This window comes from Neovison vison, chromosome 1 (assembly GCF_020171115.1).
Source record: "Neovison vison isolate M4711 chromosome 1, ASM_NN_V1, whole genome shotgun sequence".
Taxonomy (NCBI): Eukaryota; Metazoa; Chordata; class Mammalia; order Carnivora; family Mustelidae; genus Neogale; species Neogale vison.
Genome location: NC_058091.1, coordinates 189,771,320 through 189,794,438, shown reverse-complemented (window position 1 = coordinate 189,794,438; position 23,119 = coordinate 189,771,320). Strand labels below are relative to the sequence as shown.

The following is a 23,119-nucleotide window of genomic DNA, read 5'->3' as shown; positions in this document are numbered from 1 at the left end:
AATGAATACATAATTTGAGGGGGTTAGATATTTTATGTCTCATGTAAGCCTTGTAAGTATCATTATCTAGCCTTTGGACTATCATCTCCCTGAGGGCAAGATGCAGCAGTTAGACACCTTTATATTTCTTAGCTTCTAGTTGACAGCATCTTTGAAAGAGTTAGTGAGAATATAAAATTATATCCCAAAATATCTAACTTTGTTTCCTAACCTTCATACTAACCATTCAAAACTAGAGAGAGAGGGAAATGGGGAAGAAAATTGAGAGAGAGAGTGATAATCTTATACATACCTCCGACTTTGCTAGATTTAAATATTCCATTTTGTGTTGTGCTGGAAATAAAGTTTATGCCAGCAGGTTGGAAGTTTTTAATTCTTACAAGTAATTATTAGCCTAAGGAACTACCATATATAAAGTCAAAATGGTAAGATTATTCTTGTTAGAAATCACATTTAAATTAAAATCATTTATTATGAATGTAGCCTGTATTGTGGAAGTGCTGAATATAGTACTTAGTCAGCTGGAGTTCTAACCCAATTTATTTCTTTACCAGCAATCACTCTGGAAATAGCTGAATATCTGGGGACTCATTGTCTGAACTAAAAATAAAATTTGTTCCTTTTTTTTTAACCTAATCCTAAAACACAGTCACTATTTTCACAGTTCTTATTATCCCTATATATTCCTATAGAATGTAGGAAATTTTATAGTAAATTATTAACCAATGATATCAAATAAATTATTAATCTAAGGAATTGTGAAAAATTATCCCGACGGTAAATGGAAAAACATTCAGGGAGAACAAATTGGGATATAGCCAAAGGGTTATATTTTTTTCCTTCTAAAATGTAAGCCATTTTTATGCTATTTATTGCCAAAGCTAAGAAAGGATGATATTACTAACTTTTTAAGTTAAAAATATGATTGGAGGTCCTTATTCTTTAGAACGACAGGCTTTCTATAATTTGGGGGGATTTAATGCTCATGAAGTTCTGCTATTCTGTTGTGAGGGTACAGTGTTTGAATTTCTAAAATTATTCTATTGATTTATCAGTGAGAATTTATGTAGATCACAGTTATATTTTAGAGATGGATTTTGATTTATTTATTTAAAGCTAGTATTAATTTTTAAATCACTGAAAGGGATAGAAGAAGAACATGAAGAGATTAGTTAAAAACAAATCAAGATAAGGGGTCCCTCGGTGGCTCAGTTGGTTAAGTGTCTGTCTTTGGCTCAGGTCATGATCCCAGAGTTCTGGGATCAAGCTGCAGGGACTCCTCTGCAGGAAGCCTGCTTGTGCACGCGCTCTCTCTCTCTCTCTGACAGATAAAATCTTAAAAAAAAAAAAAAAAAGAGAGAGAAAAGAAAAAAGAATCAAGACAATTAAATTAATAAAATAATCACCTTATTTCTATATGTCACCAAATCAAATGAGAACATATGTTTATTAACTTGTGGATGCTTTAATTCTACAGTAATCTTAAAGTTTTGGGCTATTACCAAATCAGTAATTTAACTGATTTAACAATATATTGTGATATCCTCCACACTGTGGTTGATTTTACAATTACCTTAATTTTTTTCAATCTATATTTTAGAAAACTTATCTTTGTGCCTTTGCAAGCATCCAGATTCTCTTTCTAAAAGAAACATGCAGCTATTTCCAAATTTAGTATTTCATCTTTATTTTTTAATACAATATAGAATAATGTTTTGCCATTGAATGCCAAAATTTAATTGAAGTCTCAGTCAATGTCTCTCAGATGAAATGAAACCCAGTCTAAGAAGTATATAATTCTAGAAGGAAAATCTTATATAATAATGAGTGAGGTGCTGTTTTTTTTAAGGTCTTTTTTTTTTTAAACAATTTAAGGTTCATAATGAAGTTTAAATTGCTTAAAAAAGATATAGAGATTTCCCCTATAGCCCCTCCAATCAGTAACATGTACATAGCCTCCCACATTATCAACTTCCTCCACCAGAGAGGAACATCTGTTCCAACTGATGAACTTACATTGGCACACTATAATCACCCAAAGTCCGAAGTTTACATGATTTCACTTTGAGTGTTGTGCATTCTATATGTTTGAACACATGTATGACATGTATCACTCATTATGGAATGATACAGGATTTTCACTGCTCTAAATATCCTCTTTGCTTTCCCTATTAATTCCCCCGCCCCAATGCTTGACGAAGTTTTTATTGTCTCTGTAGTTTTGCATTTTCCAGAATGTCATATCCTTGGAATCAAATAGTATTTATACTTTTTAGATTGGCTGTTTTCGTTTAGTAATATGCGTTTAAGATTCCTTTATGTCTTTTCATGACTTAACCGATCATTTCTTTTTAGTGCTGAATAATATCCCATTGCCTGGATACATCACAGTTTATCTATTTACCACCAAAGATCATCTTAGTTGCTTCCAAGTTTTGGCAGTTTTGATTAAAGCTGCTATAAACATGTGTGCGGGTTATACTATGCACATATTTTCAACTCATTTGAGAAAATACCAAGGCGTGTGATTGCTGGCTCATTTGGTAAGAGTCATGTTTAGTTTTATAAGAAACCTCCAAGATGCTATATCATTTCACATTCCTACCAACAGTGAATGGGAGTTCCTATTCCATATCTTTACCAGCACCTAGTGTTGTCAGTGTTCTGGATTTTGGCCATTCTAATAGTGTATAATGGTATCTCATTGTTTTAATGTGCATTTCCCCAATGGCATGTGATGTGGAGCATCTTCTCATATTCTTATTTGCCATACATATATCTTGTTTAGCTGAGGTGTCTATTAAGGTCTTTGCTTCTTTTAAAAATTGGATTATTTACTTTCCTATTGTTGAGTTCTATGAGTTCTTTGCATGTTTTGGATAATAGTCCCTTTTCGTATGTGTCTTCTGCAAATATTGTCTCCCAGTCTGTAGCTTACCTTCTCATTCTTTTGGCAGTGTTTTTGGCAGAGCAGCAGTTTTTAATTTTAATGAAGTCTAGCTCATCTATTATTTCTTTCATACATGGTGCTTTCCGTGTTGTATCTAAAAAGTCGTTATCAGACCCAAGGTCATCTATGTTTTCTCACGTCATCTTTTTTTAAAAATTTAATTTAATTTACTTTTTTTCCAGTGTTCCAAAATTCATTGTTTATGCACCACACCCAGTGTTCCATGCAACATATGCCATGTCATCTTCTAAGAGTTTCATAGTTTTGTGTTTTACTTGTATGCCTATGATCCATTTGAGTTAATTTTTGTGAAGGATGTAAGGTCTGTGTCTAGATTCATTTTTTTTTTGCATGTGGCTATAGTCCAGCTCTGCATATTGAAAAGATTACCTTTTCTTTATTGGAAATAAAAATGCTCACCAAAGCAGTGTCACCCAGAATAATTTACCACCCAAAAAATCCCATGTGCTTCACCTGTTCACTCATCTGTCCCTATTCAATTATCTATGCCTCCTCTCGATCCTTTAGCAACTACTGATTGTTTTACCATCTCTATAGTAATGCCTTTCCAAGAATGTCATGCAATTGGAATGATACATTATGTAGCCTCTTCTGATTCTCACTTGGCAACATACATTTAAAATTATTCTATGTGTTTTCATGGCTTAATTACTCACTTTATGGACATCGGGGAGGGTATGTGCTATGGTGAGTGCTGTGAAGTGTGTAAACTTGGTGATTCACAGACCTGTACCTCTGGGGATAAAAATATATGTTTATAAAAAATAAAAAATTTAAAAAAATGGTTTTTGAATAACATTCTTTGCATGGATGTATCACAATTTTTCCATTTACCTATTGTTAGATATCTTGGTTGTTTCTACTTTTTAGTGATTATATATAAAGTTGATATAAACATTTCTGTGCAAGTTTTTCTGTGGGTGTATTAATTATACTTCCTTTTGCTATCTAACTGATTATTGAAAACTGATTTGTATTTCTAATTATTAAAGTTGCTCTACAGAGTACCTGTAAAGGTCATATATAAAATATTGTGCTAATTCTTACATAAATGTATAATCTATAATGCATCTTTCAACGTGGTTATATTTAGAGAAAATAACAGAAATTTTGCAGATGCCGAGTGATCACTATTTTAGATTCCATTTGATGTAAATTTTACCAATTGTATTTGTTTTATAATTTTTTTAAAATGCCATCTTAATAATACCTACTCTTTTAAACATTTCTCCTGGGAGTCAGAATTATATATGATTGAATTTATCATGATGGACGCAAGAAAAAGATTGGGTCAGGCTTGTCTTAAGGCTGCCAGCATCAAACATATGAAGTTATTATAACCAAGGTCTACAAAAAGTCGTAAAGCAGCAGACTTGAGAAAAATGAAGGGAGCCTGTGAAAGTTACTGTACTATTTGTTCACTGAGAAGAGGTTGGGGAATGATCACTGACCTCTAAGTAACAGAGAATAGAACTCATCTTTCACTTCTGAATGAGCTCCTTGCTATAATTGATGGCATCTCCTGAAATGGCTGCGATCATTAGGGCTCCAGTGACTGAATTAAAAGAAAATGAAGGATGCAGATGGCTGTAGTAAAGCACAGAAAATGCATTTCTTCCTGGTGACAGATACAACTGATCATTTTACAGGAAGTGCCTCACTGAAAGTGTCTCAGCTATGTAGTTCTCAGGGAAAATGAAGAGTAATGTAAAAATTGGACAAGATGAAACTAGCTGTTGCATTCCAGATATTGACTACACAAGTCACTTTCAATAAATCAGCTGCTTATTGTACCTAAGACAGCAGTTTGTTAATATTATGAAGGTGCTACAGAATGTTCTTTTTGGTTAAGAAATCTTTGAACGTCACATGAAAAAAACAAAACGTTTTCTTTAAGTGCTTTTTTGCTTTTTATTTGTTTTCCAGTTATCAACATTTGAACCACTAGGGAAATTTATTTAGAAATAGCTTTGATGATGATTAGAAACAGTAAAAAAAAAAGCAAACTTCATAAAGGGCCAGATACTATATACTTTAGATCTTTGCGGGCCATGTAGTCCCTATAATAGCTATGCAACTCTGTCATGCTAGAGGAGAAGCATCATAGACAATGGTTAAAAAAAAAAAATTATGACTGTGTTCCAATAAAACTTTATTTACAAAAACAAAGCACAACTGGATTTAGCACTCAGGCTATAATTCGAAGATCTCTAATATTTCTGTTCAGCATACGAGATGATTCTGTAGATAAGAACAATTAGGAAGCTTAACAGCTTGCTATAGTAAAATAAATGAAATGGTAAGATTAAATACTTTAGTCTTCAATTAGAAATGGGGATATGAACATGTATATTATTTATATAAATGCAGAATACAGTTTTAAATGAACCATAAGTTGATGGTAACCTACATGTTTCAAGCATTAAGAAAAAAAATCACTATCATATAAACTATCATGGACATGGAGAAGCTTAGTGGACATTTTTATTAGATTTTTTTAGTGCTGTTGCACTTTTATTTTTGGCTTCTAGCTTTCTATGTAATATTTTTAAACTACTCAATTATTCATTTTACATACCTTGCAAATACAAGTAATTTTTAAGTCTCACTGGTTCACTATAAAACTAAATAGGGGGTTTTCAAATCATTTTTAATAATCAAAACACTTCTAATAATAAATTATTTTAAATATACAAGAGATTTTATAAAAAATTGAAATTACAACATCTCATGGAGTCATCTCTTCAGCATAATACTGTGGCTGTTTTTCAAACTTGAAAAAAGAACTTTTTTTTTTTTTTTAAGATGTATGTATTTATTTTAGAGAGAGAGAGCACAGGGAGGGGCACAAATAGAGAAAGAGAAAATTTAGTAGACTCTGTGCTGACAGCCCTCTCCTCCTGCCCCACGTAATGTAGGGCTTGATCTCAGGACCCTGATTGGGAACCATGAGTCAATTGCTTAACTGACTACACCACCCACTGGCCCCAAGAATAAATGAACTTTTTTTTTTTTTAAAGATTTTATTTATTTATTTGACAGAGAGAGAGATCACAAGTAGGCAGAGAGGCAGGCAGAGTGAGAGAGGAGGAAGCAGGCTTCCCGCTGAGCAGAGAGCCCGATGCGGGACTCAATCCCAGGACCCCGAGATCATGACCTGAGCTGAAGGCAGCGGCTTAACCCACTGAGCCACCCAGGCACCCCAAGAATAAATGAACTTTTTAACTGAAGGGACTCATCATGACAAAGGTTTGGGGATATTTTTAAATTCTTTATATACAGGAAGAGTTACGTCGATTATTCCTCCAGTACTCAGTTACTCAGTTACTTGGTTTGGGCCTGACAGAGAGATTGTTTTCCTTTAGCCTAACATTTTATCCACCATTTATGGAACCAGTTAGGCCCTGGAAAGCCCATTCAGTCAAGATATTCCAAATAACTAGCAATATTTAAATGAAGCCATCTACCTTAGAGTTACTGTTTTGAAATAATAGAAATAAGGCACTGTATTACTTTGATTTCCAACCCAATCTCTGTTCTGTTCTTTCCTTTTATGACAACTCTGTAAGACACAAGTTACTACATAAGACCCTTAATAATTTTTTTCAACTTAGAAGAAATTTTATGTATTTATACCCCAAAGAAAAGATTTCCCTAAGTGCCAGAATTGGTCATTTTGGTCGATGTTGGTCGATGTTAGCTTGTTACCTCTTCACTTCCCCATTTCCTCTTTCAATACTACTTTTAGGAGAGGGGCTTCTCTAGATTTGTCAAATTCAAGGATGTTCATGAGCTGTCTCATTCTTGGGATTCAGTCTCTTGGAAGTCCTTCAGTTTGTCCCCAAGGTTGAGGTGGTAACAGCTGAATTTTGCTTTATTTTTCCTCATCTTTCAGTAATCTCTCTGTTCTAGTCAGCTGAAATTTACAAAAAAAAAAAAAAAAAAAAAAAATTTGCTGAGTTCTCCCCTGGCAAATGAAAGGATGGTAAGGCATTTCAAGCAAGAAAACATTTCTAGGGCCTAAAGTTTAAAACATTTTCTCAAGAACCTTGCTGGAATCCTATAAAACCTATTTAAAAGTATTCATGAAGTACCCCTTTGTCAAAAAAGTAATCATAAACATTGCTTTGTAAGACATGAAAAATAAAAATCTGGTTTTAATTTGTTTTTAATATTAAAAGTTTCCATTAAATGTTGATGTTAACTTTCCAAGAAAGGTTTTTAATTACTCATGGTTTCAAAGTGAATAGACCATAATTTAATCTCTTGAAATCGTTACTGAATCTGAACTTTAAAAATACCCTTTTTGTCCAACAGGCAACAATTTGTGAATAGATAATCTTGTGCAAATATTTTAAGAGCACAAAAAAATGATTGAAGTGTTATGGGTTAACTAGACTATCAAGAATTACTTTAACACATATTTTCTCTACTAATCTCAAATGCACAGTGTACCAATTTCAGCTGTCTATTTTCTGTCTCTGTAAACCCTGGAACATTTCAATTAAAAACCCAAGAATGAGTAGTAAGAAAAAACCAACAAAACACAATTGTTTTGGGGATGCCTGAGTGGCTCATTTGGTTGGGTGTGTGCATTCAGTTCCAGGTTGTGATCCTAGGGTCCTAGGATGGAGTCCCACACTGGGCTCCTTGCTCAGCGGGGAGCCTGCTTCTCCCTCTTCCTGCCACTTCCTCTACTTCCTTGTGTGCTTTCTCTCTGACAAAACAAACAAACAAACAAACAAAAAGACAAAAAAAAAATCCCACAATTGGTCTCATTAAAAAATTTTTATACATTCATTGTAGAAGACACAACACTATAAATTTTAGATGCCATTGTTAATGTCACATAAATAAAATAAATGAAGATTTAACTATTAATAAGACCAGGGGCGACTTCTATAAGAACTCTTGAGAAGTGTGGCTCACAAGCTAAATTTAGCCCACTATCTGTTTTTGTATAGCCAATGTGCTACAGATGTATTTTATTTTTTTAAAAGGTGGGGAAAAAGCAAAAAATTATTGAAGAATGTAAAAATTATATAAAATTTAAATTTTAGTAGTTATAATAAAATACTGAATTTTATCAATATTTTATCAAAAAATGTGTGGAAACTTGACTTGCTTTTTATGTAAGTCCTTATTTACTATACTTGATTTTGCTTCTTGACCCTCCAAACCTAAAGTATTTCCAATGGGCCCTTTACAAAAAATAGTTCACTGACTCGTGCTCTTGAGTTTATCTTCTAGGACTGGGGTGCTTTCACAACTGTGATTCTTTTTCATAAGTTTGTTCTTGGACTTCATAGAAAATTGAAGATACTTGTTCTTTCAGACCTGGGTTATCTAAGGAAACCTAGAATTATAGTAAAAGTAAAATACAATTTTCTTTCAAAATTCTGTGTTCTTAAAACTATGATGCATATAAAATATTTTCTTTGAAAGTGAATCTCAAATTTGAGTTATTCACAAATTCATTAAAGATAGGAAGAGCCAAAAAATCTGAACCATCATGGAAATGCTGTAGTTGAAAAATTGGATAAATGTCTTTGTTTCTATATAACAGAGTTCTCAGTGTCTAGAAAATCCCACCTTGCAACTTCTTTGGGATTGTGTAGATAGATCAGATTGAAGCAGAATGTGGAGTTGAATACCTATGGTAGGAGAATTCTAAGATGTCCCCGAAATTTCACTCCTCTTTGAACATGTCCAGTATAATCCTACCTTTTTTATTTTTTTTAAATATTTTATTTATTTTTTGAAAAAGAGAGAGAGCATGTAGGAGCATGGGGAGGCAGAGAGGGACAAGCAGACTCCCTGCTGAGCTGGGAGACTGACAAGGGGTTCTATTCCAAGATCCTAAGATCTTCGCCTGAACCAAAGTCAGATGCTTAATGGACTTAATGGGCACCCAGGTGCCCCTCTCATCCTCTTTAATGTTGGTCAGACCCCTGGATATGATGAGATTTCATACTAGTGATTAGCTTATGTTTTATGGCACTGCTGACTTTCAGTAAGGGAGATTTCCTGGGTTGCCTGACTTAGTTAATTACATGAGCCATTTAAATCTGGGTAGAGAGGTCAGATGAGGAATTCAAAGATTCAAAGTAGTAAGAGGCAGGCTTTAGAAGTTGAGAATGTCCCCCAGTGAATAGTCAGCAAGAAAAGAATGATGTTAGTTCTATAACCTCAATGAGCTGAACTTTGCCAATGACCTGAATGAGCTTTGAAAAAGACCAACCCTCAAATGAGATAGTAGCTCTGGCTGACACACTGATTTTAGTCTTGTGAGACCACAGGCAGAGCAACCATGTTGGGCCAGATTGTTGGCACGGAGAAACTGTAAAAGAATACATTTGTCTTTTTTAAATTGTTGAATTTAGTCAGTTGCTATACAGGAGTAGAAAATTAATACACACTCAATCCATTTTCAGAGAAATAGCATTCTTTGCCCTTATGTTTAATCATCTGTGGCTCTGTTGTTCTCTTTCAACTGAACGTCCATTTCCCAGTATGTCCTTTATCTCTGCTGTTCCTTTCTTAGTCTTATTAGATACTACAGCACTTTTATGTGTAGAGTCATTCAGAGTAATTCAAAGAGCAGGAGAAAGTAAACGTGTCACCAAAACAATGTAAAATGAGTGGTAAATATTCCTTAAATAATTATTCTTTGATCCTATGATTATGAGGGAATTGGGCAAGTTTTGTACTTGGATACCAGTCTCCACCATATTGCTAGTCCTCCTCCTTTGTTATTTTGCACTGCATTTATTCTCCAATTCCTAATTCTATATTATGAATAACAGCCTATTCTTAGTTCCTTCATGTTTTCTCCCAGAGGCCACTTTATTGTAATCAAATATGCACATATCTGTTGGTCTCAAAAGAAGATGTTCTTCCCTGAAAAAAACAACAACAACATTTTATTGATTCTTATCTTCACTATTTGGGAAAGAAGGGAGGAGGCAACCTGTTGTAAGATTGCAATATGTAAATGCAATATTAACATAAGGTAGTTAAATCCATAGTAAGTGGTGATGGTGGAATAAATTAATAATTACATATGAACTTTGCAGAGAAACTTTAAAAATTGTTCTACTCTTCTCTAGTGGTCCTTTTTTATTTATTAAAAGAGAAAAATATTCCAAACTCAAACTTGGAATTGGCCTGCTCTCCTACCAGTTTGGGGTGAATATCAAGCTGACTAGATACATCCCAAGACATGCGTTGTGTCTGTAAATGACGTTCCAAATGTTGGATTTAAAATTTTAGAGTGCAACTTCACAAAAGCTTATGATATCTTAATTTTATCTCAGTTAGAGATTGCTCTTTTGTGTTTTCACCTCTATTTACTCATCTCTTCTCATTGTTTCTATACTTTGTAGTCTCTATTTCAGCAAAAATAGCATATTTCTTGTCTTTCTGGAATGTTCAATCTAGCTCAACCAATTTGCATTTTTTTCCATAGTAAAAAGGGCTCTCTATTGTTCTTTTCCAATGCTAACCAGTGTGGCTCCTTTCTCATAGACAGAATTGCCGAAAGATTACACCAAATGGCTATTTTCTTTACTAAATTTACACAGTCCTAATTATTTCAATTATTTCAACAATATAAAGCATCAGTATACAGACAGCACTAATTTTGCCCCATTAAATGGGCAGGCATCGCCTTCTCCATTACTCCTTTTCTCTTCAAAGAACCATGTCTTTCTTTCCTGTCTAAATGTGTTGACTGTATGCCAATTTTTTTGAACAAAAAGAAAATTCAGAGATGATATGATTTAATTTATTCACAAATAGATATAGATATTTCAGTTTTGACTGAGTTTAACTCATCTGCCAAATAATGTGTATACTACTTTATCATTCCGTGGCATGATTAGTAGCTGAGCAGAATGGATTTCAGTTCTAAATGTTAATTTTTTTAATACTACTATCAATATGTTTTTCAAACAAGTTTTTTGTACTGTCTTCTTCAGCTTGGTGATTGCTGCTAGATTGCTTTTATAACATTACTCTGTATACCTTCCAGAGAAAGAAGCATATATCTGCATAGTAAATGCTGTTTATCAGTTGATCAATTGATTCACTTAATGATCTAATAATTTATAATCTATAATTTATAATCTTTATGGCAATGTCATCTTTAGATCTAAGTTGTGTATCCTATTAGTAATAACATATTGAAATGGGTGTTTCCATCCATTTATATTTCCATCCATAGTAGAAATATCACTAACATTTCTATGATTTCCTTTTCATTCCCCTCAGCCTCATTTAATTATGCCTTTTCTATGTTGCTATCATATTTTGTCTTGCTCTATTTTATATTCATCTTGAATTTGAAATTGTTATTTTCTTAAACAAATTACAATGTGATTCTTAATCAGTGCTACTGCATGCATAGTCCTACCACAGTATGCATGCCTAACTCAAGATTTGCTTACCTTGTGAGTGGATAAACAAGAAATATCTTCCTGAAAGATTGTATGCACTTGGCAGAGCTCTTGTCTCCTAGTTATGTATGCTATTTGGGCTCATGCCCTCTCTTCCACTTTACATAGAGAGCATACCCATCAATTCCACAGAACTGTAAACCAGTCATTTTTATGGCTACCATTAACACTATATTTTTTCTCCATTATAGTCATTTAATCAAATTAATGTTGAGTAGCTGATATGCAACTCATGAGTTTATATACCTCTCTACATAGAGGTTTCACTGCAGTAGACAAACTAACATTTGTGAAATCACTGTGAATACAGAATATGTTCTTTCTAAATATTTTATATATCTTCTACCCAATAATCTATAAGTTTAAGAAGTTAGATTCATATACGTGTTTTCTATGTAATTTTAGCTAAAGATATTGTCATAATAATTCCAAATTTCCTCTTTTTAGATAATGCAGAATAACCCAAAGGACTAAATTACTCAATTAAACAAGCTATTTTAACTACACAGAAATGCAGACTTAACTTTTCAAGTTTCCTGTGGACATGTAGGTGAAACTCCATACAGTGGCTGAGCTAGAATTTTTTCTGGCTCTTAAAATTACATATCTTACACCTGGGTGGCTCAGTGGGTTGAGCTGCTGCCTTCCGCTCAGGTCATGATCTCAGGGTCCTGGGATCGAGTCCCGCATTGGGCTCTCTGCTCGGCGGGGAGCCTGCTTCCTCCTCTCTCTCTCTCTCTACCTGCCTCTATGCCTACTTGTGATCTCTCTCTGTCAAATAAATAAATAAAATCTTTCAAAAAAAAATTACATATCTTGCTTTGTTTCACCACGTTGACATACATCTTCACTTGAAAAGCAAAGTTACTGAGAATAAAATAATGAAATTGTCTACCCTGAGCTATTTTTAAAAGAAATTGTCCAGATTTTAAACTAGCTTCTTTTGGTAAATGGAGTACAGTTTTGTTGTTGCTTTTATTATTCTGATGGTGAAAGTTTTTTTTTAAAAATCCATTAAACTTTCATATGGACAATGTGCTATCTATTTTACTAAGAATAATGGATTAGCTAAATATTCTTCTTAAATATTTTTGACAGTCTCCCAAAGTATCTAAAGTGTCTATGATATGCCATTCAGAAAGATGTAGTCAGTGCTGACAGAGAGGGTAAATGATTTGAGGGAGAATGATGGAAATACCATTCTGAAATCTATTCTTCATTCTGTTTGTATTTGAACATTTGTTAGATGTTAAATATCTTGCAGCTTCCACTACAGCGGATAATTTCAAAACAGTATTTCCTTTACAATACAAACATTTGCTTATTTTCCCAAGTACCAAGTTAATTAAAAGGAAAATATGACTGCAGCTCTGAGTAAAAGGGAGTAAATAAGAAAAGTTTGTCAAAATGGCAGCCTAATAGAAGGAAGAGAAGTAAACTTTCTAAGGATAAACAGATACCAAAAGAATAAAGACATTCTTTGGAATTCCTCAATATTCCATGAAAAATGTAGAGATTTGGAAAGAAGCTATAATTAATGATCGTTTTTGCTTGCTCACAATATTTGGCTTAAATTTATTTTAAATTAAAGAGGAGGAGCTGCATTGTTTGTAAGTAAACTATTGATGAGAAATCATAAATTAGCCTTTAAGCATATTGGTTGTGAGTGCTTGTGAATTTTAGTAGAGTGCCTCTGCAAAATACGTTGAAAACTATTGTCTTCTTTATTACCTCAATTAGATATTTAAAGTGAAGGGGGGCCTTCAGGGACATTGAAAAGGAGCTATGAAAATTTGCATTTTGGCAACATAATTACTTAATTGTACTCAAACAATGGAAATATTTCAATCTTGTTAAGGCAAGTTGTTTTTATACAGTATTTATCTTCAAAGGAATTATTCCTCTTTAAAAAGTTTATTTTAAAAAGTCAGTATTCTAATATGCTATGTGAAGGAGGAAAAATCAGTTATTGTACAATTCCTACCTCACTCTTCAGCAATTTATAGTTATACTGCACTTGACATCTTAGTCTCGAAAATAACACTTAGTGATCACACTTTTTAATGAGGTATGTGTAATTTGCATAAAGTGAAAGGTACATATGTTAAATGTAAAGTTTCGTGAGTTTTCCCAAGACATAACACTAATATATCCCAAACTTCTGTGTGATTGTAGAGCATTTTAATCAGCAAGATTCCTTACATCACTTCCCAGGCAATTTATACTTCCCATCCCTAAGCAACCGCAGTTCTGGTTTCATTTACCATTAAGTAGCTTTGCTTGTTGTAGAAACTCATATAAGCTGGATAATACAATATGTACTCTTTTCATTCTGACTTCTTTCAATTAACATTAGGTTTTTTGAGATTCATTCATGTTGTGTGTATCAGTAGTTTATTCCTTTTTATTGCTAAGAATTATTACATTGAATATTTATATTTTTTATCCATTTTGGTATAGATATAAATTTGGGTTCACAGTTTTTAACTATTATGAATACAGCTGCTATGAGAATTATTCTTCATGTTTTATGTGTATATATTTTCCTCTTCTTTCTAGACTATCCAATTAGCATGAACATGGCCTGACTGACATAATGGAACAATATGCTGTCCTCTGGTACATCTAGATGGCCCAGAACTTTTTATATCATATTATGACAGGGAGTGTGAGAATTAACGTAGCTCTGGGCAAAGCTAACAAATGTTTGTGTTTTGTCATTCCATTTGAATGCATACTATTTTGGTTTTCTTTTCTTTTTTTTTTTTAAAGATTTTATTTCTTTATTTGACAGGGAGATCACAGGTAGGCAGAGAGTCAGGCAGAGAGAGAGGGGAAAGCAGGCTCCCTACCGAGCAGAGAGCCCGACGCGGGGCTCGATCCCAGGACCCCGAGACCATGACCCGAGCCGAAGGCAGTGGTTCAATCCACCGAGCCACCCAGGCACCCCCCTATTTTGGTTTTCTGATTGGATTAGAAAAGAATACACTCACCAGAGCAGTGACTACCTGGTATCCAAATGCACATTAGTCTTCTCTAAGCAAGAAGCTAAATCAGGCAAAACAGCCTTGATCAGGGCTGCATTTCCAGTGAGTTTGAGGTCATTTCCAGTCCATATTTACTTATTCCAAATCTTGACAGGGAAGCATTCAGTCATTCATCATTAAATACTGTTTTATATTCCCCCTTTCATAGTGAGAAAGTTTTCTTGTATTCCAGTTTCCTGATTTTTTTTTAAATCAATGGGTGTTGAATGCTGTGAATCTTGTTTTTCCCCTGTATTATTTGAGATTTGTGCTGCTTTATCTTATTAATATGGAGAATTTGTTGATAGAAATTGAACATTAAGCCAAACTTTCATTTTTGGGATAAATCCCTCTTAGACATCTTTTGTCCATTTTATATATTGTTGGATTAAATTTGATCTTCTTTTGATTTATTAGTATTATTTCTATATTCCATGTTGTTGATTTTGTTTGCTATTACAGTTAGTGTACTTTGTTTCCTATCAAAGAAATCTTGGCCTATTTGTGGATATTTTCTCCTATACTTTTTTCCAAGAAATTTTATGCTTTTAGAATGGCATATATGATCCATTTCAGTTCAGTGTACCATATGAGGTAAGAGTAAAATTTTTGTTCGTTTTTTGTTTTTTGTTTTAGTAGAGGCATCCATTTGTTGAAAGACTATTTTATACCCATAAGTTATTTTGAGGTGTTTTGAAAATTAATTGATTATTTGTGTCTACTTTTTGACTATGTCTTCTATTTATCCACATTATATCACCTTGTCATGATTTTATAACTTCATACTAAGCTTTTGAAATCAGGTGATATAAGACCTCCAAATTTATCTTTGTCAAATTTGTTTAAGCTATTACTTTTTTTTTTTTTACTTTTTCCATATAAATTTTAGCAGTAGCTCACCAATCTCTAAAACATGCCTCCTAGAATTTTGATAGATTGCATTAAATCTATACATAAGTTTGAGAAGAGCTGACATCTCAATAATATAATTTCCCAAAACTGAATTCTTATGGGGTTTTTTTTTGGTAGATTCATTGAATTTCCTATATAATTATGTTGTTTGCAAATAAATACCATTCACTCTACAAAGGATTTATATTTCTTTTATTTCCATGTTATAGTACAATATTGAACAGAACTAAGAGAGCCCAAGAATGCGGCCTTAGGACTACAAGAAGATACAGTCTGTGATGACCAGCCATTCCCTTGGCTATTCAATTCCTTCATACTCTTTTGTTTCATACACCATCTTATTGCAACCAAATAAATGACTGAGACAGGAAATGTCTAGCCAAGATCTTTCTGAATTCTTGATTCAGAGAAATTGTGAAAGATAATAAAATATCATTATTGTTTTAAGTGACTGAGTTTGAGATGGCTTGTTATACATAATAGCTAAGCAGAACGAGAAAAGTTATGCCTGGAAGTGCAATGCTATCTTGACAAATATCTAAAATTTTTGGCATAGGTTCTGGGTACAAGAAGAAGGCTGTGAGAGACTCAAAATGAAATAATGAAAGATCTCAAGAAGCGTGTCAGTGGATACCTAATGAAGCTGAAGATTTTCAGGGAAGGTTTTAAGGAACACAAGGTAAATATTGGAGTTGATGGAAGTATATAGTCACAGAAATTTGACAGCACTGTCCACTGCAGTAAATGTATAAATTAGAAATTGCATGAAACTTAATTTGGTTAAGGAAACTTCCAGGAAGAATATCAAAGATTCCACAGAGCTTCTTCTTACTCCATAAAATATAATTCAAGAGGAAAGAGATGAACCGAAGAATAAACTTTTAAGTAAAAAAGTGCCATTATCTTCTGTTGAAAATAAAACTGTTTCTCAGTCCCTATATCTACAGCTAGCAAAAACAAAGAAATAGAAATACCAGTGACAACAATAAAAATACAAAATATTTTCACATTAATAAATGCTTTAGGGGAAATCTTGAAGTCCAGGTTGTGTCTGTAAGACCCTTTACCAAGTCCTCATGAAGATTTAAAATAGTGTTTTATAAACACTTTTCAAATAGATCTAAAGATCTAAAGAGTATGTGTTTATGTATGTGTTACACAACAGGTACTTCTAAGACTCTAAATGTGGGTTGTCCTACAGCAGACTTTCAGAGAGCGCAAAGTAGAGATAAACATAATTAAATATACTTGTACATGCCCCACTTTCAATAGAATGGATTGCAAATCAAAACACAAGACATCCACAAAGTTTTAAAAAGGATTAGACCAACTCAATTGAAAGTGCCAGAGAAAGTAAAAAGTGGAAAGAAGACCTTAGATCTTGAAATTACTATAGGAAGAAAGCAACACAGTTTGAAACACTACAGAAAATAATAATTCAGAGGCAAAACAAATAGCTAAAAATGCAGAACCAAGAGTCATGAAGAATAACGTATGAAGGAGCTGGCACATATTTCCAGCTGGATTTCAGAATTGCTGTGGGCAAATATTTCCCATGTGTCCTTTTCTCCTTCTGTATATATGTGGAGAGTATTATGGTGGTTTTCCTATTCCTGTCTCCTCAACACTGTATGTTGGAGGTGGTGGTAGAAGACACATGTCTTGTCTCTTGAGTTTACAGGTCTTCAGAATGAGAGGAATGATATTTAAGGAATTATATCCAAGGAGTTGCATCTGAGGGTGCTCATCTGAACTAAGACATGACTTAGCTCTGGAGACCTCAAACCTCAAACTGATTCTGTAATGAGAAAAGAGTTAGGAGTCTTAGGATAGGTGATGTGACTATATTTTCATGTAAGATGATGTCATTGTGAGAAGATTGGTAGATTATATTTTCAGGATGGTCATAAATATATCTCTTCTTACATGGTGACTTTGAAATTCTTCCTTTCAGTTGGTGGGGTTTATATCTTATATCTTATATCCCTGCTCTCGAGTCTGGAAAGACTGGAGGTGATGATGAAAATGACTATATATGCCTGCTTACACTAGGTAATAATAGCGGTGTAATTTTTGCCCTGCAGCCTGGAACAGTTATGCTGGAATCCTAAGCTGCTTTCTAAACCATCTGATGTTTCAAAAGGCTTCTATGTTATAGGAACACCCAGTTTAGTTCAGGCAGAGAAAGTACTTTGAAAGACGGTAGGACTATACAAAGAGAATGAGATATCAGCTTTTCCTCGGCTGCTTTTGCATGCCTCCACCCTGCCTGCTACTATTTTAGCACCAGCCACTACCTGGATATGACCTCATGAGTTATCTTGACAGAACCACTAATGGAGCCCTTTCTGAATTCTTGATGCACAGAAACTACAAGATAAGAAAATATTTGGGGTAATTTTAATAAAACCACTAAGTTTGGGTGATTTTCTATGCAGATGTAGATAACAAGAACCCCTAAGCAGTCAAATTTTTATTTCAGATATTTTGGGTTTTATTTCTACAAGTTTTGATTCTTTTATATATACTTTATTTCCCTCATCATGTTCGTGTTTTTCTTTAGGTCCTTGAGCATGTTTATAGCTATTTTAATATCTTGTGTTATTCTCCCATCATTTCTGTCATCTGCATCAGTTTTTATTGACCGATTATTTTCTGGGTTATGAGTCGCATGTTCCTACTTCTTTGTGTACTTAATAATTTTTGTGTTGGGTATTGGATATTGTAAGTTTTATTTTTTTCTTTTTCTTTCTTATCTTTAAAGACTGTCAAAGTTTGTTTTGGCCAGTAGTTTATTTATTTGCAAATTAATTCGTAAACCTTTAGAGGTCTGTCTTGAACGCCCCAGGTATTTATTTCCTCATACTCTGGATGATCAGAATCTAAACATCTCTCATCCCAACACGTGATCATTTAGGAATTACTCAGTACCACACTCTACCCATGCAACCCAGTCCTGGTTCTCTACCTAGCCCTTAGGAGTTTCATTCAAGCCATCCTGTGCTTTATGTTTAACAACACATTCGAAGAAAGCTTTATGAAAATTTATGGAACTCTTGTGTTTAGCTAGCTCCTATCTTTACTTTGCCCCTAACATTCCAGCCCCCTTTTTGTGTGTGTTTGACTGAACACAGGCAGGCTACTATGGTCTGTTACCATTAGCTCTTCCTGCTTCACAATATGGAAGGTGCCTCCTGAAGGAAACTGGGCTGATATTAAGACTCCAGTTATCTTACTTCTCTTAGGAGTCACAGTCTTGTGCTGCCTATTTTCATATATTTCATCCTATTTTCTCATTCTTTTTTTTTTTTAAATACAGCATGCCTCACGAGTTTGAGTGTCATCCTTGCACAGAAGCCATGCTAATCTCTGTTATCATTCCAATTTTAGTATATGTGCTGCTGCAGCAAGTATCTATCTTCTCATTCTTTATTGGAGGAAGCCCAGTTACTCCACCAGAGTGGAAGTGATGGTCTCAAGTCTCTGTAAAACTAATTTTTTTAAATGTCTAAATTATCACTCGCTGTTTTTCCCCCATGACAGGTTCTAATTTATTTTTTTGTAACTTTATCTTCCGCTGTGGTAAATCAGTCTGGTCATCCTTCTAGGCTATCTAGTGTTTTCTTTAAAAACCACATTTTCCAAGTTCGCTGTTTCTGTTTTATTTTTAGCATTTCCTTTAACGTCTCCTTGTTACTTTATAGATCTTTTTCTTTAGACGTTTAAATCATAAAGTATCATCATATTTAAATTTTTAGCAATTCTCTTGTTTGTATTGTCTCTTGAGTAGTAGATTCTCATGTGTTTTGTAGATTTTATCTGTGGATGTCAAATTGGTAGGGGCTTTTTTCTTTGAAAACCTGTTATAACTGTGTCTTAGGTTAAGCAGTTGTCCTTATAGAATGTATGAGTTTGTTTTAGCCGGGGTCATGTGGACTGATAAAAGACCAATTTTATATTAGTTTCCCAGTTTGAGTTTAAAGGGTTAATTTTATCAGGGATCCAATACTTTGATGTGCATAATGCCTGGTTTTCTACTATCTGTATTACTTAAAATAATAATAATAATAATAATATATTTTTTCTTTTTTTTCCAGTCCAGATTTGGGACTAATAACTTACTTTTGGCTGTGCCCAGTATGTGTCCATGCCGTAGGGACAAAGTTTTGTTCCTATTTTTGATAGGACAGTTTATGTCAGGGTTTTGCTTTTGTCAGCTCTCTGACATGTAAACAAACAAACAAAATCTGTTAAAGCGCTTCATCAAGAACAGACCTGACTGCCTTAAGTTCATTCCTAAAATAGGTTCCTAAACCTTAAATGGTATGTCCACGTCCAATATATTTAATGTGGTGTTTGTGTTAGAATTAAAAAGAAAGTCTTGTCATGTGGGTTTAATCTGACATCTTGAGCAGAAGTTGTAATACGAATATGTTATCTCTCCTCTTCTTTGTCAAAATAACTTATATTTGTGAATACTGTTAGATAATTAATCAAATTATTTATTATCATATTAAATTTTATTATTAAATCATACATATATTAAATCATATTATTTCTTTTATTATGTAGGTAGTTCAATATGTTACATTGATAATATGTTGTTATACTTGTTTATGATTTTGAAATTGCTGTATTTAAAAATATTTTAATCTTTTACTATATACCAGAAATTATCCCAGGTGTCCTAGGGGGAACATAAACAATAGGGCTCACCAGCCCCTTTGACCATGGAAAGCATTCTGAAGGACTCCTACAGTAGGACACTGGAGGGCTGGTCTCTTTAAATTCTAGTTGCCCTTTTAAAACGCAGGTGTTTTTTTTTTTTTTTAAAGGCTCCATGGCAGACCAATCTGCTCTTAGTCCCTGAGTAGTATTTCTCCCCACTGCAGTCACACTGTCTGGAGCTGGGGTTCCTGTGTTACCCTGTCTTCATCTCTTGCTGTTCCCATGTGGTTCCTCTACCCTTTAGGGTGCAGATGTTATTCAGTAAGTCCTCAGTTCTCCTTCAGCAGGAATTGCTCTATATGGAGGCATCCATTCGGTGTGTTTGTGGAAGAGGTGAGTTCACAGTCTTTCTGCGTCGCCATCTTGGGCCCTCTTCTATTCAATAAATTATATATATGTCCTATATATATATATTTGTGTATATACATACAAAATGTATTTTTGAAAAATTCCATGAATTCTGTTAGGATTTTAAAAAGCCTTGAAAAAGATGACATTTAAATTATATTATGGACTATAATATTTACAGATAATATGATTTATGGGTTTTGTTTCAAGATACTATAAAAGTTGGTGGAGTATTAATTTAAAAAGATTGACCAAAAATTGGTCATTTTTGATCCTGGGTGTTAACTACATGGGGGTATATTTTACTATTCTCTCTACTTTTTAAAGGGTAAAGATCTCCCATTAAAATGTTTAAAAAATATTATATCTTTTTTTAAATTTTATTTCTTTTTAAATAATTTTTTAAATTTTTTATAAACATATATTTTTCCCAGGGGTACAGGTCTGTGAATTGCCAGGTTTACACACAAAAAATATTATATCTTTTTAAGCAGCCATAAAATTATGGCATTTCCATGAATTCCTTTATTATGTAAAGATATGTAATTTGCATTTTAAATTCAAACTCACTACATATTACTAAAATTGTGCTATTTAAAGCAGAAAATTTCAAAATTGCATCCAAATAGAAAACAAAACTATTGAAAAGCTAATAAACCCTAAGCAGAAGTCTCATTACACAACAGGGCCTTATTATCAGTTCCATTTATTGTTAATGACATACACTTGGAGCTATGGTTCTAACTGAAGCTTAATTTGAAGACAAAATAGCAAACTTCGTAGGCTTTCTTTTTTTTTTCTTTTGTTGTAAGTTTCTCAGTGTGAAATTTGAAAAAATACAAAGAATAGTTTATTGTTGAAATCTAATATTCACTCAGAATATATCCTTCCTAAAATAACAATATAGAAAAATAATTAGGGGGAAGAGAAAGGTATGTGGAATGCATGCTGAATGCTTTTTCAAATCAATGTAGCTAGTACTAAATCCAGATTACACTAATATTAAAAACATAATGTCATTTGTTACCTCTGAATGCCTTTTGGCACACAGTATAAGGACCACAGCTGGGCCTTTAGCTTGTTATTGATGTGTTTAATGAAGCCATCCTCTTGTATTGTTAGTTGTCCTTTTTAAAACAAAAGTGTTTTTCCTGAGTAGTTCGACTGTCTTTTTGATATTTTTCAACTTCTTCCATCAGGTATTTTCCAGGCAATATTTTAATCAAGCAGAAAGATACCATTTTTGAAGCATGGATCTTCTATAGACATTTTAACTAGGAAAAAAAGTACAATATTGTATTCTCATTCTCCTAAGAACTCACTAGATTGGCTTGAAAGTAAATTAAACTACAGTTACAAGAATCCTGCCTTCTCTAAAGCAGACTGTTTGCATCCAGGGAAATTTTTATGTCCCTTGTGGTTGAAGGCACTTCTAATCTACTGTGAAACCAGCTTGAGTTACTAAAGAAGATTGTAAACCGTAACTATTGTTAAAAGCCATTCAGGTCTGTTCCTTAGAACATCTTAGTGCAAACTACAGGACATGAAGTCTGGCTTCTTTTCTTTGACAGAGTATATTTCTACTACATCAAATACTTATCTCTGTATACTGAGCGAGGGAGTTACCTCGTATGTTGGTCTCCGTAGTCTCTATACCTTGTCCACTAAAGGTCCTCTTCTATATAGGAGAAGAGGAAGAAGTCAATTTTCTTTTATTTAATGATGGCCTTTATCAGTTTGCATTTTGGAAACTAAAAACAACAGTAAACCTTTGGATATTAAATACTTCTTATCTCTAGCTGGAGATAAGATATGGCCTACGATGTTTCTGGAGTGGAACCACTTAGCTTGAAGGTAATACATGCTTTTTTTTTTTCATTTCTTTCTGATAAGAGTCACTTCCCTTTGATTTATAGTTCTCATAAGGAAGGTAATATATTACATGATTAATTTTAGCTCCTAATCATTTGCATATTGAATAAGAGATTCAGAAAAGACTGTGAGAAAATAACTATGTACCTTTACTTGTATTAATAATTAATATGATTTATGCATTCAACACACATTTTCTTTATCATAGCTTTTTTTTTAATGAATCTTGTGGGAATATATTGGCAGGATAACTATAATTTTAGATCATCTTTTTATATTCTAAATTTAAAGACAATATAGACACTTGTTTCTGTCTATGCCCCACCTCTAGGCCCTGTCTACTTCAACCACTATAAAATCAACTAAGTGAGCAAAGACTTTAGTTTTGCTTAAATGCAATCTTACTTTGTCTTTTCTAGGGCCTATTTCTTGTGCCTCTGCAATTTGTGAGGTCTTTGGGAAATTACTAGGACTCATTTGTGAGCCAGCCAAACTTCAGGGGGAATTAACACCTTTGGAACCATCCTTCACCAATGAGGACAGAGAGACAGTGCATTAAAATGTTTTCTTGATGTGGTTTTGGAATATAGGTGAGGTCTGGTACTGGCGAATGAGAAAGAACTCTTGAGATGTCTTTGGTGCAAAGTAGTCATTCATTAAAGCACGGGATAGGACCCATGGGCAGAAAGAGCTGCTACAAGGAGTGGGGAGATGCGGGGTGGGGTGGTGGTGGTGGTGCTTCTTGAGGAATGGTGATTTAATACAGGGGAGATAGGAGAAGTAAGGAAAAGAGAGGTTTGGAAACT

General features: G+C 33.7%; 1 long non-coding RNA gene and 1 pseudogene across 1 annotated transcript in view; one reads left to right on the top strand and one right to left on the bottom strand.

The window, feature by feature from the left end:
• Positions 1–23,119, top strand: part of LOC122900947 — a 69,232-nt gene that overhangs the window by 2,923 nt on the left and 43,190 nt on the right. Inside the window, exon 2 of the long non-coding RNA XR_006383339.1 lies at positions 15,922–16,044. This is a non-coding gene — a long non-coding RNA (uncharacterized LOC122900947). The remainder of the gene's footprint in view (positions 1–15,921; positions 16,045–23,119) is intronic.
• LOC122898132 lies at positions 18,675–18,775 on the bottom strand (annotated as a pseudogene).